Genomic DNA, 19793 nt, shown 5'->3' on the forward strand with positions numbered 1-19793 from the left:
TAGCTGTAAGTGATTTTAAACAGCATTGCAGATTTCATGAAAAATATAGCAAGTGTTGTGATTCTGTGGAGCTGGAAAGTGTTTAAGAGCAGATAGCACTTATTCAGTACCATTTTACTTAAAGATAATATTATTTTACAAAGCAAACTCTATTATATGCCGCAGTAAAATATGTTTTTCTCTTCTCAATGGATGCTTTTGTGGGGAGTATAACAGCATTTCTCAAAGAGGTTGGAGTCAAGACTGTGTTAGTGGGGATTGTAACTGTAGTTGATTTTTAATGAGTTTGAGTTATGCTGAACTAAAAGGAACAAGATAATTCTGCATTACGGGAGGGATTTTTTCAGTGAATTGATTTTGCTTTGGTCAGATAATTCAACATTTTCCTGAGCTCTTGACCTGAAACAAGGCAAAGCTTTGCAGCCTTGACTGGATTTCAGATTGCAGTTTTAGGTTCCTTTGAAGTTGAAACTCAAAGAAAAACTCAAGGGATGAACTCCTTGAAGTGAAAAAGGTTTGCATGAAAACCTTATGAATCACAATGACTTTGTTTCACACAGGTCTGGCCATAAAATATCGTATGATAGTGAAAACAACAGTTGGTCTAGAGATAGGGAGAAATAGGTATTCGGGGAATGAGACATAGTGGGGACTATAAACCAAAAATAAATAGATAGAGAAAGAAAAGTTCCAAACAATTAAATCTGAAATAAAAACTTTACTTCTGCAACTGTGTAAATCAATTACACTTGTTTTCTATTTTAATATTATGAAATAATTTCCTTCTTGAAATATGACACTGTTACAGGAAGGTTCTTCACCTCTCAGAGAAACACCAAAATCTCCAAGATCTGTGTCCATTCTCATGTTATTTCTCAGCAGCTTAAGCTACCATTCAGAGGAAATGATAATTTGTTTCATCCATCTACAGCTGGATCCCTCGAGCCCAATGGCAAATTAACGAAAAGTACTGGAAAGTTGTACTTCTCACTGCATATTAAATACCCTAGGAATCTACCAGATTCCTTTCAGCTAAGGGATATTCATGCCCAACGAAGTGCTTTGGCACAGGAAATATCAGACCAGAGCATTGATTTTACCATGAGGCAAGATTGAAAGATAAATGAATGTATTTACTCAAAAGTAATGATTTACAGTGATGCAACATTTACAAAATTATTTAAAAATTGAGTTATAATTATCTGCAAGTATCATCCTTACTAGCTTTATTGTATTACCTCTATTTTAAGCCCTGTTAATAGTATTAACTTTTGCAGCCTGCCAAATGCTGGCCTATTCATGCAGAGTTCTTAGACCAATACTTTTCTAGAGTTTATTAGTAAATGGTTCCTGGAACCTTAGAGAACAGGAGCTCATTTTCCTGATTACTTCTCATCTCTGTCACTTTGCACCAGTTTATTTATCTAGTTTTATGTTCTAATATTATTCCTGCTGTTTGCAGATTCTTTAAAATAGGGTGGTATAATTTAAAAAATTTTGTATTGTGGTAACTGATGATGATTCAATCTTCTTTTTCTGAGTTTTTTTTTTTATAATATAGGTCAAAGCACTCTAGAAGCTGCATTTCAGCTAAACACAAGAAAGGACTTACAGAATTTACCATGATGGTGATGCATCTACCTTCCACTTCCTGCATAAATTTAGTTAGATTTGGGAAAAAGACAGAAGCACCTTATTTGATGATATTTGCCTTCTCCTAATGATCTTAATTAACAAAAATATTCAATTTTCACCTAAAAGGTTAATCTTAAAGGTCATAGAATCATAGAATTGTTTGGATTGGAAGAGACTATAAAGATCATCTAGCTCCACCCCCTGTGCCACTGACAAGGCCACATTTCACTAGACCAAGTTTTTCAGAGACCCTTCCACGCTGGTCTTGAACACCTCTAGGGATGGGACATCCATATCTTCTGTGGGCAAGCTGTTCCAGTGCCTCACAATCCTCACAGTAAAGAATGTTTTCCTAATATCCAGTCTAAGCCTGCCCTCTTTCAGTTTAAAACCATTCTCCCTTTTCTTAATACTACATGTTCTTGTAAGAAGTCACTCTCCAGCTCCCTTGTAGGCTTCTTTGGGGACAGGAAGTTGCTATAAGATCTCTTCAGATTCTCTTATGGAAGACATGTTCTCCCTGATCAAGTTATTTTTCTTTAATTTAATGTTCAAACACTGTCCTTGCTTTTGCAGCTGTACAGATTCCTTTAAGAATACCAGACACAGGAAAAGGTTTTCTTAAAAACCTTCAGTTAGCCCATAGGAGGGACTAGCATCCAGATCACATCTGCTGACTGTTAGTTGTGTAAGACAGTAGGAGAAATACAATCTTATCTACTCCTGCCCCTAGAAGAGACACTAATTGGATCAGAATATACAGAGAATGCAATCTGCTGAGAAAGAACATATGGGATATTTACATTTTTAGATTGGTAGTTTGCTGTAAGGTTTTTTCCAAAAATAATATTGGAAACAATGTAGTGATTCTTAGTTTCCATGTAAGGGAGCTTGACCTCTGAATTCTCTGTCTTCTCCCAGCTTGTTGGAAATAAATGTTATCCTATGCTTTGGAACTTGATTCAAAGCTAATGACTCTTAAAATTTCTCTTGAAATGATAAGTACAATAAATATCACTGGAACCTAATGGTCATTGATATTTTTCCAAGCAATATTGACTACCTCCCTAAAACAGAATATTACTTTAATAATGAGTTTAATATTTTCTAGAAACACACTTTGAGTAAGAATGAGTAAGATACCTTGTAAAAGCTGTGATAATTCTCATTGCTGGCTATTGCCAAAAGTAATAGTCATCAACACAAATTTAATCTGCATAGGCTCAGGTCTTCATCAAGACTTCCATCAGGAAGTTTGTAATTTCTGATTTTCCTGTAAACAGGAGGGCAACCCAGAACAGTGGGCTATGCATTCAGAGTCTAGATAGGAAAGAAGGTCATGGCAGGGGTGTTCTCCTGTCAGCAGTTTGGGAAATAGTGAGAAAATAAATACATAATTTGGCAAAACAATGCTCTGAAATTTACTTCAGGGGAAAGAAATAAATGAACTCCATAATTTTTCTAGTCATCTCAAAGAAGAGCATGGGTTTCCATTTCACTGGAGGCTAGAGGAATTACAAGAATAACATTGTTATCTTTGTGATAGCAAACTGATTTACTAGAGAAAGCAGATACTTTGCAGTTTCATAAGCATATTAAAGCATTATTTTATCAAGAAAAATTCTATAAATACCTCCATGATCAGCAACTGTGATACATGTGATATTCTTGTGAAAGGATGTTCTAACACAAAGACAGGAAGAATGTTACTTTTTAATACACTTGAAGTAGAAGATACAATGTAATCAGAAATACCTTATATTTTGAGAAGGCTTGGCATAAAACCATTTCCTGTTCAGTTGTCCTGTGGGCATTTATGTGCAGGGCTGTTACGAACTATCACCTTGATATTTCTGAATCTTTGCCAGTGAAGCTTGATGTTTAAATCACTTAGTTTAGCAGCATTTTGCATAAACAAATCATGGATTCCAAAACTGGCCCTTTTGCAGAAAGTAGAACAATGATGTATGCTGCAGATTTGTGGATATACAAGTATCTGATTTTAGTGAGATTTAGCACAAGTCCAGCACCCATATGAGTGAACAGGTAGCACAAGTCTGAATGATTTCCCAGTAGCAAATGAAGAATTTCCATTAGTAAACTTGTAGAAAGAAAACACCAGACAGCATAGAGCAGAACAAAAGCATACAAAACGTACAAACATATGAAACAACAACAGAACATTCTGGGTTGAGTTTTTGCAGTGGAAAGCTGACATTCAAGGCATGCAGTGGGACTCCACAATGCTGATTAAACTTGCTCATAGCAGATAGATTGCTTGAATTATGTGAAAGGAAGAAGGAAAAATAATACTGAGAAGCCAGACTGCTTACTTTTAAAAACATCAGAGGAGTTTTCAGTTGGGCAAAATCTGAGTTGCTTCCATTGCCCCCATCATGTGTTGGGCATAATTTGCCTCATCTGGGCTGAGGGAGGACAGCACCTCTGGGATGCACTAATGGGAATGAGGAGCTTTGTAGGGAGGTGAAATGTAAAGTTATTCTGAGGAAAGTGAGGTTGGAGAAATGATAAGAATTATTTAGACAGGGCTGCTTGATTTGAGGAGACTGGGGCTAGAGGAAGTATTTATGAAATTAACACTGGGCACAGTGGTGAGAAAAAGGTCATCAGCTCTTCTAGCACTGATATTAAAGACTGATTTGTACTAGATCCTGTAAGAATAAGATGCTGTTCCTCACCCTACAACCTCATCCTGTTGTGAGCTGTTGTTTGGGTGTCCCGGATGAAGCCCATGGTTTTTTTTAATTGCTCCTTTGAGTCCCTGATTTGGGACTTACTTGAGACCAGAGTCTAAGTAGTTTCCAGAAGGTGAATAATTCCACATTCAAACTCAGCAGTATGCATGTAATGAGTATGTATGAGTAATGCTGATCTTGGAAAAAGAGGGGGTGAAAAATAAGCTAAAATTTCTGAAATCTCTAGAAAGAGGCTTTTGTTTCCTTCAGCTCTTATCCTGAGAAAGCACTTTCAACTACTGACTGTTCTCTGCCAGTTATGTCGCTGTCAGTTTATTTTTCTCCTCCTCTTGCACACTCTGTATCTGAAGTAATCAAATGTTGAAATGTGATACATGCTCTGCAAAACCTTATTTCTCAGATGTTTGTTTCCTTTGAGAATAAAGATTCTCAAAGCCTGTTTATAAGGACTTCTGTTTACAGTGGTTTATTAAAAGGATCGTATAATCAATATGCTACTTTTCTAAGGAGGCTAATCTTTTTTTCAATAATACTTTTCAAAGAAATTGTCATCATAATTTATAATTGTCCTTGTGGATTCATATTTTTTTATTATGTGTTTTCAAAGGATTTAACATTATGCATGTCTTTTCAAATGTAGAATACTCTATTAAATTACATGTTTTTATTAAAATCTAGATTAAAAAGAAGACTGAAGTTTTTATTTTAGTCTTTAGTAATTTTTCACATGTAACATATAAGCCCAAAATTGTTGCATTTTTCATCTATTCCTGCAAAACTGAAAAAGACAGTTACTTTATCTGTTAGGGTTTTTTTGGTTTTTTCTTGTTTGAGCACATTGCAGTTTTTGGTTTTGAACCCCAATATTTGTTTAAAAATCAGACTGTTCTTAGTTTCAGTGTTATAAACTATAGTTCTTCTACTACTAATTTATTATGGACTGAGCTGAGAGTTGTTCTGCACGAGGTGTTCACGAAATGCAGAATGTGTAATAAATTGGTAGCAACTTGCATTTTTATTTTAAGTAAATGGTTGTGGTCTGTGTCAGGGCAGAAGGTTCCAATATGTGAAATAGCACCAGGAGTATTTGGTGAAGGTAAAGTGGAGAAAATTAACATTAGGATGCAAAGCAGAATATGAATAATCAACCAGCAGTAATTATGGTGAAATTAAAAAATCAGCTGGAAATAACTCTACCAGGTGAGGTTTGAGAGAGACTCTAAGGGTTGAAAGAGGACTTCAGGTTTTAGCTGTTTGTATAGTTGTATAGTTTGTATAGTTATATATAGAATCAAGTGTTATGAATTTTGAAACTAAACTTCTATCAGGTGGGATAAAGCAGAAGAACTGTATAAGTCAGGGTCTAATCAGAGCACTTAATTAATTTGTAGCTAACTCTTGTGAAACTACCTAAGTAACATTCCTGAATTGCAGCCTGCTTTTGAGAAAACTTGGATATTAGCTGAATTTTTTGCAGGCTACTGTAACCATTCTCTATTGTTGTTCACAATGCACAACCAAATATTGTTTCCAAGGGACAGTTAAAAGAGAACATGTAATTAACAACAGATAACTTTAAAGCAGCTCATTTATACCATAAAATCAAAGTCAGAATTAATTCATAGCCAGAAAACAACTCTGCAAATAAAGACTTCAGAATTAATTAGCTTTTTCTTAAACTTTTCCATTAAGAAAATCTAACATATTGCATACTTCACTGTTAATGCTTTTTTGCAATTAAAGTTTTTTAAGGTGCTGATATTAAAATCCCCTTGACAGCCATTAGACAGAAAAAACATGTTTTGAAGTCACTCTAATCCTATTTTTTCAGATGTGAAAGAATGAAATGAATGCAAATATCAATTGTTAAAGATGTACCATAGTCAAATAAATGAGAATTTCTTCACATATGCATGTAGACATATTTTTATCTGTCCACATGAAATTGTTCTTTAAAAAGTTTTTTAAGAATTCAAAATAGAGGAACATAATTGGTATAATTAGGCTTGCTATTAAAAGACACTATGCACCAATGGATAAGCAGTGAATATGCATTATCCACAGTTTGTAGCATTTTTATGTACATCGCCTAGTGCAGAAAGACTTGATAAATTCTATATTTACAATTAATTTTCCAATGTCTTGAGGGTTGTATGATCAATCTCATAATATTGTGGATTGAAGAAAAAATGGAGCGAAACCCTGAGATACTTCTTGTCCATTCTACACCATATTTTGTCTTAATAACCAGTATAACAATGTTTTAAGAGTAATTGTATGGCTTCTGCAGTAAATAAACATAAAGAATAATTATTATTAGTTCTCTTATGATACTTCCATGTGAATGATATGTGTTCCACATGGTGGGGGTTCTGATTGAGTTTGGTTCTTGTTGATGGACACCACCTTTCTTGAACATCATTATAATATTTCTTTTGCTATTCTGCAGCATAAATGTATTGCACCTGTAAATATCTTCCTTAGGAATCAAATGTCTACATTAACCCTTTTCATTCAAGGGTAAGAACTGTAATGCTTCTTTGTAGTCTTAGTCTGGAGGGGGTTTTGAGTTTTATTCTCCATTCCAGTGTGTTTTAATTTAAATTGGAGATAAAGCAGGGAAAGTTTTAGGAACGAAGTCTGTTAGCAAAAGCAGATGCTCAGTATCAGTCATGGTCCATAACTATCACTTTAAAATTTCACCTTAGTTAGGACAGCCAATAGTTCTCTTGGCTGGACAAGTCTCTTAGCAGAAGTAATGACAGGTTACTGGAATTCTTTAAATATTTTTCTGAAGCCAGAGGAATCATCTATGTTTACATAACTTTACAAAAACATGGAAATCACTATTGTTTCATGAATGCAAATACAGTTTGCTAATATTAGCAAAACTACTGAAATGTGTGGACTTTGTAGTTTCTCATTTTCTCAGTAGAAGCCTTTACTACTTATAGATACTTAACTGCATATCTAGCAGTATTGATTTTATTTTACTGGAAGCATTGTCTTTCTTTAACTGTCATCTTGCAAATTTTTAAGTTCATGTATCCCTATGTAGCTTTTACACCAGCTCATTCAACCCATCCCTATTCACTAATGGCCTAACCACTTGTGTATAAAACTTTAAATTTACTTCTGTCTGTGGTTGCTGTATTTTATATTATATGTTTTCAGTATACTTTTAGGTTCAGAAGGAGCTAATAGATGCTCTAAAAGAGAGAGGAAAAAATAATGTGTTGTTTGTGACTACCTTTTTTTTTTTTTCTTTTAATTTTCTACTGCTACTCCAGAGCATGACAAATCTTACTGCATTTCTCAGATTCATGCTCAGGCTAACTGAGATATGTCTTTCTGAAATTCTTAACTACTCCTCTCCTTTTCAAGCCCTCTTCTGTCCCTCCCATTTTAAGGTTTCTCAATTTCTTTGTGCTTTCCTATCAAGTTCAACAGTTTGTTTCCCCCTTCCATCATTATTTCTCTAATCATTGCTCTAAATATTTTCCTCCTCAGTCTGTCGTCACAGCCACATACTCACACATGTGTGCACACAGGAGCACCATGCCCAGGAAAGATTTGGAAAGGAATTTAACAAGAAAGCAGAATAGACTGTGCTGATCAGATGCAGGACACAACCAGGCAAGCATACTTACCACACCACTATTTATACTTACCCCTCTTTTTTCTCTGCACCTTTTTCCTTCTCCAAAATGTGTAGCCCCCTGCTTTTTCCTGCCTTTAGTTCCATCCCTAAATACCCTATAAGTCCGTGCAATCCTGAGCTGCGTTTTCCATGCATCCCATGATGCATGGCAGAAACTCTTGGTCACCTTTCAAAGCAGAAACTCCCTTGGTCTGAAAGGTTTTTGAGGCTGTGCTGTGACAGCCTCAGACAGGATTTTTGTTACTTGTGCGCATCCTTTATTTGAGTCAGACGGGCTTGAATGGTTTGATGGCTCCTGTGGTGGGCCTGGGAGCAGCCTGGCAGGGTATTATTCTGGCTTCTGCCCTGCCATTGGTTTTCTGAGCTCCTCTGTAGGTGTGCAGGTGGGCATATTTTCTCAGAACCTAAAACTTCCTCTATATTCTCATCCCCTCAGTAAATAGTCTAAATTAATACTCTACAGTGCTGCTATTGAAACAAATACTGACAAAGTAAAGTGTGTGCCAACCAGGGCAGCCCCCAAGATACCCATCTAACATCCCACTAATTTCACAGCTCATCCATTATGTGAAAACGATGTAAAAGTGATTTCTAGGAAGTTGCCAGGACCCAGTCGTTTCCATTTGAAAGCATTGAAGGGAAAGAATGAAAAAAAGGGGATTTGGAGCAGATGTTTGTTCTGATAGTTTTATGTCAGTTAAAAAGGTTGAATTCTGTTGGCAGTACAAGTTGCTTTGTGATTAATGGAAATGACAAACATGATGCATTCCCTCTAAATTGGTGTCATGTTGATAGAGGACATTTTGATTGAGATAATGTAAATGCTGATGTGAGGATTTGCTTTCATAATGTTATAGTTCATTGTTGTTCATAGAAATACGTGCTCAGCTCTGCTGAAAAACCCACTATTTGGTTAGGTGTCTGTTCTGTGGTTTAGTGTTTGAGGTTTTTTCTAACATAAGTTTTTTAATTGAAATTTTTAAGAAATTTTATTTAACTAGTTGTTGGTTTGTTTGGGATTTTTTTCCAATAACTTGTAAATATGGCTTTTTCCAATAACAAGTAAATATGGCTTGTATTTACTGTATTTACAGCCTGCATTCAGTAAATACAGCCAAGAAAGGTACCATAATTTCCTTCATAGGATTGCTGGTTATGAGAAGGTTGGATGCAAAAAACATCTGGGGTGGGGAAAAGAAATAAAAGGGGCAGGAAATGGTGAGAACTGCAAATATTGAGACTGGTAAAAATAAAACTGGATTACAGTCCTATAAATGAACATGTGTGTAATGAATTTTGGGAACACTAATATTTGTGAACAAACAGAAACTATCACTATTGTCTCTTTCAAAGCTGGGTAATGAGAATATCTCCATGTTCATCTGAGCATTATTTAACATTGATTAGGATGTTCAGGTCTGAAAAGAGATCAAATGCTCTGATATCCGTGGCAGAAAATAACCAGTATGTACTTAATGACGGAGAATACTTTGGTTTATTCAGTGTGAATACTTTGGTTTATTCAGTGTCTTTGCTATTTGTAACCACTTACAGATAGCTTGTTTTAAAATAAGATTCCAGATAATTTGTGTCTTTGACCTGACTTTACTGGTGTTATAGCCCCTGCTTTGGCCCTGGTATAATTTCCTGAGGTTTTTCACTTTTCTGTCTGTGTTCACTGTTGAGAGTAACTAAGGATTTGTATCACACAGACAGGAAATTGTAAAGCCAAGTTTTGGCCCTTGTCTCTTCTCTTTTCCATTACTCTGCCAATGCAAAGTAAATGAGAACTGGAGTAGAACTCTACTTTTTCTTTGAGGATATAGATTTTTTTTCAAAATTTGTTTTTATACTGACCTTGAAGACTTTTTGCATGGAAGAGAGGGATATGAAAAAGAAGGAAACAAGATGGTATTGGCAGTGTTCCCAGCTGGAGAAGACTCAAACAAGCTCCAGGTAGCTCTGAAGCTTTCTGTGGCTGAGCCCAGCGTAAGATCAACACGAGTATGGTGAATATCTGGGTTTTTCTGACAATCCTCTCTCTCAGATGCAGGGCCCAGGAATGAGTTACAACTACACAAATGTGCAACACTATCCAGATTTAAAATGAAATTCTGCAATTTCTATTCTGAACAGGATAGAAATTTTTGTTCAGTCCCTATACCCATGATTGGGTTTTGTTTTTTGGGGTTTTTTTTTTTATTTGTTGGGTATTTTGTGTCTGTGCATCCTTGCAAAACATAAATCACAGAAGTATCTTGTTAAAAATTGGTGTCTAATTATACTTTCTTGTGATGTCTGTAGGCTGACACTGTTACAAAGATGCTAATTGTCTAATCTATGGCTTGTAATTTAAAATCACTGCTATATTTGTTTAAAAATCCATTTTGGTTCAGCTATTTGTATTTAAATTAATTTCTCTCTTCCTTCCCTCTACCAGCCCAAAGTAAAGAACAAAGTTGAGAGAGAACAGAAGCACCTTTCATTTTGCCATTAATGGCTTGGCTTTTTCTGTATTAGTAGCAAATTCCAGGGTTGAGCTACTGTGTAGTAGCTCAAATTGCAGTTTTCACCCCTATAGCAGTAATTTTCCTTATTATCCCAGTGGCAAATAAACTTGTGTTCTCTTTCTCACTCTGATGGCAAAGCCTTCATTTTGCTCCCTTTTTTACCACAATGGTAATTGTCATGTTTATCACTGACAAAGCTGAGCCTAGAGTAAACTTGACACAAAATCTGCAAATTTCCATATATCTTATTTTTATTTTTACTGCTTTTAATTTAATTTCTGCTTCTATGGGGCATATTTGGATATTGTGCTAATGGCGAGAACACTTTATGAGTTTATTAGTTCACAGTAGAAGGCAGAGAGAGCATATGAGGAAGATATAGAAGATTTTAGAAGGCTGAAGCTTAGATCAATGGCAGTGTGAAGAAAGTTTATGTGCAGTCACAATGGAGCTTTGCTTTTGGAAAGTTTTAGTGGCATGAGAGCCAGTGCAGCCATGGACAGATATGAAGACTAAACCAGATAAAAAGCACTAAAATTACCTCTGTTGGTTTTACCGTCCCTATTAAATACAAAAAAAACCCCAACAACTGTGCTATTTATACTATATTTTTTATTTCTATAGTTTATTTCTAGGATTCATATGCATATAATACTAGATGTATACTATTCTGTAAATATGCAAAATATAAGAATGTTTCTCCTTTGGGAAGCTATGTTAGGGATTTTGAGTCGCAAAGCTACTAAGCATTGGGAAGGCCTATGCTTGGGGTCATTAACCAATTGTAGAAGAAATGGTTGAGGAAAACTGCTGACTTGTGTTTCATTTTTTTAATTCAGTTTTGTAGAAGTGATGGTTATTGATAGCTGATTTGCCTTGTAGTTCATTGCTTATGATTCTGTGAATAAAGAAAACATCATTTAGGGTTGAATTAACTGAAGTAAAAATTGTGGAATGTGCAAATTAATCTGGTTGTGCTGGCTATTTGCCATTTTCATATGTAAGCTTCATGAAAAAAATGGAGAATCCAGAGAAGAGAGAAAACAATATAGCACCCAGTGATCAAAATGAACAAACTCGGCCATTTTAATGTAGAGAAAAGATTTGTGTGGGCAAATAGACAAAAGATGGTTGCAAGGAGGAGTGCAGTAACTTATCCTCCAAATTCATGGTGGATAAAAAGAGAAATTATAAGTTTAAGTTGCAGCAGAACAGCCCTACAGTGTAGAGAATTGAACAAATGCTGATACTGAAGTGATGGTGGAGCTCTAGGATGTCTTGGTGTGTCAAGGAATTTACATCATTTTATACCAGACTGTGTCAGGAACGTTACATGGATGTAATTGAGATTTTTTGGGAGGTGGATTAGATTATCTTTGAGGTTCACAACAGCCATGTGATTCTGTTGTTATACTAATTATGACCACAACATTGTTCTGCTTTTTATCTCAGCACTTATTTCTTCAAATATAGTTTGAGTAACTGAACTACCTTTTCCAGGAATAATCTTGTAGAATGATGGAGTATTTATTTAATGGGATGTAGAGGGTAACAGAATTGAAGTCTTGGGCTTTACGTTAACTTTGTATAAGAACTGTCATGAGTAAAATTGTTGTGTGGTATGGAAAAAACTCTTGTTAATGTCATGTGATGACAGTGAAAGGATGAAACTTTGAGTTCTTAGAATTCATGTTCTTGCCCCAGCTAGCTGTGAGAGTAAACCAAGGGCCCCTAAAATGATGGTAACCTGGAAAAAACAAATCTCAGTTTCACTGGGAAGGTATTTAAAGATGCCTGGGGTTGTTTTTGCTTGTATTTCTGGGACTGCAGAAGCTCAGTTCAACTTCTGGCTGAGGCAACCTAGTCATGGCTGAAAATTGTGCTCGATCTGAGTTTTACCACAACTGAAAAATCAGTGGCTAAAGCATGGGCTAAAGCATATCTGCAATTTGATGGACTTGTTCATGATGCCTTCTAATTTTCTCGAATTCTCTTATATACAGTGAAACTTTCCAATTGCCTAATGGCACTTATATGTGAAAATGGCGTTTTTTTCTGAGTACTGTTCATGTATAGCAACATTTCTTTAGAAACAGAGTAAATTAGTTTTCTTGCAGATGCAACATGAGCACAGAAATTGTTATTACACTCAGGGCTTTAGAGGTTTTATTTTACTCAAATTTTCAGTTATACATGAAGTCTGGAAAGGCAGGTTTTCTGTTTTCCACTGTCTTTAATAATGAGGTGATATTGCAATGGCAAGGGCATGTCACATTTGGACACTTTCTTAGTTCTTGTTTTTTACCTGGAAAGTAATTTGATTGTAACTGAATGAACTGTAACTGCATCTAGAGGAGCTGTATTTTTTCAGAAAGAAATTTCTGGAGTTCCCTTAGGCATCACGGTAGATCCATTTCAGACATAAAAATTAATCTTTTTATGTCCAGTTTGTGTACACACCATATTTAGGATGTGCATAAAGCTGCAGCTCATTGAGAAGCCAAGTTTTATTCCTGCACATGAACTTCACTGCAGTTGCTGGCACATCCAGGTGTAATTTCCAAGTGCTCACAGACTGGGCACAGAAATTCAGTATTGCAGCCAGCTGGGTGTGCTGGCCTATTCCTATACTGCTCTGGCCTGTCCAGGTGAGCATGCTGTGAGCAGCCACAGCTGCTTCCTGCACTGAGAGGGCCAGCAGCCTTGAAGGTCTTACAGCTTTGTCCTGCTAGAGCTGTATGTTTTGCTGAAAGTGCTGCTTCCTGTGCTTTTCCTCATCAAGGTAACCTAATTTTACAGGGGCATCCTAGCTGCAAGTACCTGATATTTAGTGTGTGGCTTGTGGTGGTCCACCTTCTGGTCATGGAGAACTTGCTCTCTCTAAGAGTCCATCATAAATTTAACATGAGGAACTACTGCTGGGGTTGCAAGACAAATGTTTTTTCTAGTTAGGATTTTATCTTTCTATCACTGCCACCTTTTATTTAGGAGAGGGTGTTATTTTAGCAAATGTTTTCAAGATACTTTTTAATCAAGAAAGACCCTTTTAAAGGGGTCTTTGGCAGTATGCAGAAAGCAAACCAGGTGTTTCATTACCTTTTGGTTGTTTACATTAAGATTATTGTGTAGTAAGTAAAAATTACAAGAAAAGAATCCTAAAACAAAGGTCTTGGTTACCTTAGAACCTTGTCTGTGCAGGATCAGATTCTGTTAGGAATTTTTAATGTTTTGGAGCTCTTTTTCAGATGAGTGTTCATACACTTAGAATGATAAGTAGAAATGTATTCAAATAACCCAAAGAATTTTAGATACATACACAATTCTTTATCAGAATTGTGGTGTTTTCTTCCTTTGTTTTTATTTCCTCCTTCTGTCTCTGTTTGCCTAATGAGTTTTTTTGGATGCTGGTAGTGGGTCATTGTCCTTGGGTTTTGATTTGTGGTTAATTTTTGACTTCAGCTCTCACAGCTGAAGGGATTGAGGTTCTGTAAACTGGCAGCCTAGAAAGGTGGAGACAGCAAAGCCAGGAATGTTCAGTGGAAGTTTCAAGCACATTTTCTTTTCCAATAACAAAGGAACAAGGGCACCCTAATATTTGGGAACCTGGTAAATGCTACATCAGAAAACATTTCTTCTCAAAGTCATATCTGAAAAGGTGACTTCTCACAGTGTGAGATGTAAAAGTTGATACTTGTTCACACTTATTTTTATCTGACTTTAACAGCACATATTCTTATTTTAAGTTAGCTATAACTGGAGAATAAATTTTAAAATTTATTTTACTTTTCTTGTTCTTAGACATTATAATGTTGAGTTCCAAACTACAGGCTTTTTTAAATCCAGACTTGCAAAAACTGGCAGACATAAGCCTTGGTTCCAGTCATTACAGACATTGTCCTACAGAAAGCAGGAATATTGAAGCAGTGTTGCATCATGTTGGCTTTTGGTGCAACTTTTTTTTCATATACTTAGGTAGTACAGCAACCCAGCAGCTCTATGTATTCTTTCTGTCAGAATACAGAAGGATATTTTTCTCTCATATATAACTTGCTTTGACTATGATGAAATATCTAGTTCTTTTGACTTACCTTAAAAGAATTGTAAGACCTCATTTCTCCACCACATAGCATTGCAATGTGTAAAAGGCTAGTATAGGTTTAATGTAGATGAGCACAGAGAGAAAATTCTGCTGACAGAGCAGGAACTTACAGTGTACATGTATTTATGCATAAAATTTTATTTTTAACATTTTCCATTTTCCAGTTATCTTCTGAACATTTGTTATAATAAAGCAACAAATCTTATTTTATTCTTTTAAAATAAATTTTGGATATGACATTTCAGTGTACACTATTTTTTGAGAAAGCTTGGAGTTTTTTTCCCCTTCATTGTATACTTGTGCTTTTAGGGCTCAAGAGTTGAAACCAGTTTGAGTTACATAAATCCAAACACCTCATAGCCTGTTTAGCTTTCAGTATTTTTCCAAGTTGAAAGTCCTGGAGAGACATAGATGGACTTTGTGGATCTGATGCCTTACCCTTTTTTGTCACTTTTTGCTGTCATTTAATTCCATCCATTTTTCTGTATCTACACCTTTGCTATGTTCCTGTAAAGCTGAGATTCACTCCTATATTAGCAGATGTTTAAAGGCATGTATTCCCTGCAGCAGCCACATTCACTGACAGAAACAAAACATATTGCAACACATTCATTGAGCCACATAGTGCAGACTGTCATGCCAGGTAATCTATTTATAATGAGCTTTGCACTTATAAAAGGAGGCTGTTTGTCATCTCTAAAATTAAAGCTGCCTTTTCCCAGAGTGATGGAAAAACTGTAGTTCACCAAGGTGCTAATGAAATTTTATGGGAACATTGTATAGGGCCACAGAGTTTCTAAATCCTTTTTGCCATTCGGCTATTCTGCTTTTTGGAGATAGCCAGCAGCTGTGCCACCTGTGCAGGACGACTATCCCTTGATCTTTACACCAGTCAGCAAGTAAAACAGGAGTGAGAACATCTGCTTCCCTCAATCACTTAAGAGCCACTGAAATCTAAGAGGTGTCAATTCTTTCTAACTTTTGACTAAGATTCTTGAGCTGGAAAAAAACTAGTCTGTAAACTTTTTTCTGAACTATTTTCTTTTCCTCTAATGTTTAAAATAGAGGGTCCTGAAAACTCAGAAATAAATGTTGACTTCCCCATCCATCACCACATTCCCTTTGGAGTTCAGAACCCATGAAGAAAGGCAGCAATGAAAATGCTCTTAAAGTCTGTGCAGCTACAAGGTTTGTCATTAGTATTTGTTTCACTCTAGGCTGTTCCTCCTTAGCCTAGTTACCTAAACAAGCTTTTCTGAGAAAATATATTTTTGCCCTCAAGCCATGCTCATTTAAATCCACTGTTGTTAATGTTAGCTTAGTTGATGGTGAACTTCAAAATGCATTCATAGTTGCATTTGTTATCTAATTAAAATGGCTGGGTTTTCTGCCTAGACCAAGAAGCTTAGAGAAGCTTGATGCTTTACACAGAAAGATACAGTGTTTTTTTATTTTTTTTAATGGTATTAAAACTTTTTATCTTCATGTTAGAACACAGAAAACCCTTTCAAATTTTATCATGAAATGGATTTGGTGATCTCAGTTTGATCTGTATTATTCAGGAGATTAAACTTTAAAAAGTCTATTGCATTTTTTGGTGCTCTTCTCTTTCTAGTTATGATTCTTTTTGTACATACTTTCTTCCTCATTCTAAGAGCTTCTATCACTGTTCTGACCAAGTTTTCACCTCCTGCAGCTCGTAGACAATTTTTGATGCAAGGCAAAAGCATGTAAAGGGTGAAGAATCTGTTTGTTGGGAGGGGTTTTTTTCCCCCTATTCTCCTCAGAAAGAATATAAGTGACCTTTGAAAAACCCTAACAAACTGACAGCTGGATTTATTGTGCTAGAAATAGCTTTTCTGGACATCAGAGTGCATGTGAGTTTTACATTCAGCTTGGAAGATTTTGAGGTTTACAGCTATTCTGAAGTCCTTTAAGACTACATATGTTGTGTATTTGAACCAGGTACCAAGAAAGCAAATACACATTTTTGGCATTTCACTTCTACTGGCTTGAAGAGAAAAATCTGTTGCCCTTATGTCCTCAGTTCTCCCACATTTTTGTTTGTTTATTTTTCTTTCCTATCTTCCAGATGGAATCAGCACTACAAAGCCCTTCCCTCTCTGCCTCTGCCTCCTCTGTGTGTGGATATATGCAACCATTTCTCCTAATTTGCATGTGAACACTGTAAACTTTATATCCAAATCTTGCATTTTGTTTTCTTGTCTTTCCAGCTCAATAACGTCTTTTGGGTTTTTTTATTGTCACCTTTACCAGTTTTCTCATTTAAGCAGTTTTGATTCTGCCATGTCACTTCCTTGTATTCTGTGTTCATTTTCTTCTCTGTTTTAGCATGCTTGGGTGACTTCTAAAACAGCATTCCTTAAACGTCCGTCCTTTCATCTACTCTAGATTTTCTTTGAGTTTCCTAATTTCTATTTTCACCTGTTCTCTTTCTTTCACACTACTGATCTTTTTGTGTAGCACTTACAAAAGCAAGTAGTGGCTGATAAAATGATCCTGTGCTGTCTTCCTTTCTATGTCATCATCCACTTCGACATCTTGGTATCATGTCTTACTTTGCTCTGCTTCAGAGTTGCCTTCTGCCTGATGCTTGCTGCTGTTGTTCTTTATTCTTTTTTCTTTTCTTTTCTTTTAAAGTGGCTACCCTTTGCCATCCAAAGTCAACAATAATATCTTTTTCTTCATCAATTGTCTTCATACACTGGAACATTACTGCTGTTCCTATTGCACCTTTAATTACTCGTTATTTTGTCAGTATGTGAAACTCACTTGTCCCTTCACTTTGTTCCTATGTGTCTGTGAAGTGATTTTTCTTTCTGCTCACTGCAGTGTTGCCTGTCTTTACATTTTTATTAATACCCATTTTTAAGATGTTTCTGCATCTACATAAATGGCCTCAAGTTGTGCCAGAGGGGTTCAGAGTCACAGAAAGGGTTCTGAAGCATTGGAACAGACTGCCAGGGAAGTGGTGAAGTCATCATCCCTGGAACTCTTCTACATAAGCTCTAGATTCAGCACCTTGAGGACATGGTTTAGTAGTGAACATGGTGGTGGTGATAGGTTGATTGTTGGACATGTTGATCTTAAAGGTCTTTTCCAACCTTAATTTTAGGATCCTATACATATGCATAATACCTCCCAGAAAACTATCCCACACTCATAACACTTTTCACAAGTTGAATTTGTTTAAAATATCCCATTCTTTTGCCTTCATTTGAAGAACAATCTTAATTTTTATTAGTTAGTGTTCAACATAATGTTGAAGTTTAACAAAGCTGAGTTATTAAAAAGCAGCCTTTTCTGTGCTATAAAACTATACCTACATACCACTTTCTATTTCTCCCATTCTAGAAGAACAGAAAGCAGGATGTTATATCTAAACCCCTAATTTTCTATAAAAAACATTTGAATTCCATATAACATTCTTTAATGTTGTTTTCTGATTTGTAGCAGTATTTCAGTACAAAAATTGGCTTGCATTTTCAAAGGCAGCAAATTTGGATAAAAATCATATGGCCTTGCATAAAGATCTGGTTGCTAGAGACAAATCTCCCCTGATTTTCTGAAAGAGTTTAGAAAATGAAAACACAAAACTTCATTAACATCACAAACAATATTTCTTTTCTCCTTGACTTGACCTGGAGTGCATCCATTGAAATTTGCCTGTTGGTGTCACAACAATTATACATTGACGGAGTTAGTATTTCATGACATTTTTAAGACAGTGTGCAGAAAGTGAGGGAAACACTTATGAACAAAATAGATTATGAATTCTGCATGAATTCTGCATGAAGTGCCTAAAAACAGACACAGAGTCTCCTTGATAATGGAAGAATATGTTGACCTTTGTTTGCAGAGAAAGGGGAAATGGCTTGAAATGTTTTGCAATTTAATTAAAGTGTCATCTACTTGTATAAAATTTACTTTATATCCTCTAATGAGCACATAAAACTTTCCAGGAAATTCACTCGCTTGTAGCATCACAAGGAAATTGTAGATAGATAAGAACCTTTAGCCTTGCATTTCTGCCACATCACAATTTGATTTTTTTTTTAACTGCACTTTCCTTCCCATGTCTTGATATTTGGTTAGAGGCCTTTAAATGTGCGTGTGTGATCAGAGACTCATCATCATCAGAGCCCAGAAAAACAGCTCGTCCTTATGGACATTTGAAATAAAGCCAGTCCTAGCAAAGAGATTGCTTGCAAGAATTGCCAACAAATTAGATGAATTTTTAGAGTGGATATGAAGTCTGGTTAAACAAACATTTCATTTCTTTTAGCAGGTGATTGATTGATTCCAAACAAAAAAAGCTGTGCCATCTGGTCCTTAAAAACAAACAGCATTACACATTCATTTTTAAAGAATTGTATAGGAAAATATCCATGTAATTCACCATTTTTATGCATATATACACACAAACAATGTCTATAAATTGTCAGTTTTTCTTAGCATAAAATGATTTCTTCATATTTAATGCACATGATTTTGCAAAAATTCTACATTTGCAAGAAAATATGGGAATTACTAGGGAAGGTTCTATCTGCAATGCTTCTTATAATGTCTGAGCTATTCATTATACATTTTGACAAACAATTTTATTACTTGAAATAGAAGGCAGTATTCAAGGAAAAACTGAAACAAACCTGTCTGCTATATCAATTAATTATTCCAGCAAATACTGTGACATTTCAGACCTTGCTGGGCCAGAGAATTATTTCTGTGTGCATTTAATAGAGTAGTTGCATAGCTGTGTAGAGACAGGTATTGTAGGCAGGGAGAAATTTCACAATTTTGAAATTCAATATTATTCTGAGTTGTTATAAAATGCGAACAATTTAAAAATATACAGGGTGAAAACTCATAAGCTCTTTTAGTATCTCTTGAAAAAAAAGCTTAAGAGTAAAAGTATGTTGTATCAATAGAAGTAATAGAAACTTAAACAAGAATATAAACAAAGTTATGAACTACATTGTTAAAAACAGTTTAAATATACCCTTGAAAAAGTACGAATTTTCCTCTCTCTCCCCAAGCCATTAGAATTGTCTTCCTATTCTGGCTTTTCCTCACATTACAAAAGCAGAAATTATGTCCTGCAAGCTTTTAATCACTTCTGTAATTTTGGAAAGATGCTTGTTTATGTGAAC

At 35.6% G+C, this 19793-nt stretch overlaps 1 protein-coding gene across 1 annotated transcript in view; it reads left to right on the forward strand.

The window, feature by feature from the left end:
• CNTNAP2 (contactin associated protein 2) overlaps positions 1–19793 on the forward strand; it is a 1013892-nt gene that overhangs the window by 668773 nt on the left and 325326 nt on the right. The gene's annotated exons all lie outside the window — the stretch shown is intronic.

This window comes from Onychostruthus taczanowskii, unplaced genomic scaffold (genome assembly GCF_017590055.1).
Source record: "Onychostruthus taczanowskii isolate IOZ18803 unplaced genomic scaffold, ASM1759005v1 scaffold88, whole genome shotgun sequence".
Taxonomy (NCBI): domain Eukaryota; kingdom Metazoa; phylum Chordata; class Aves; order Passeriformes; family Passeridae; genus Onychostruthus; species Onychostruthus taczanowskii.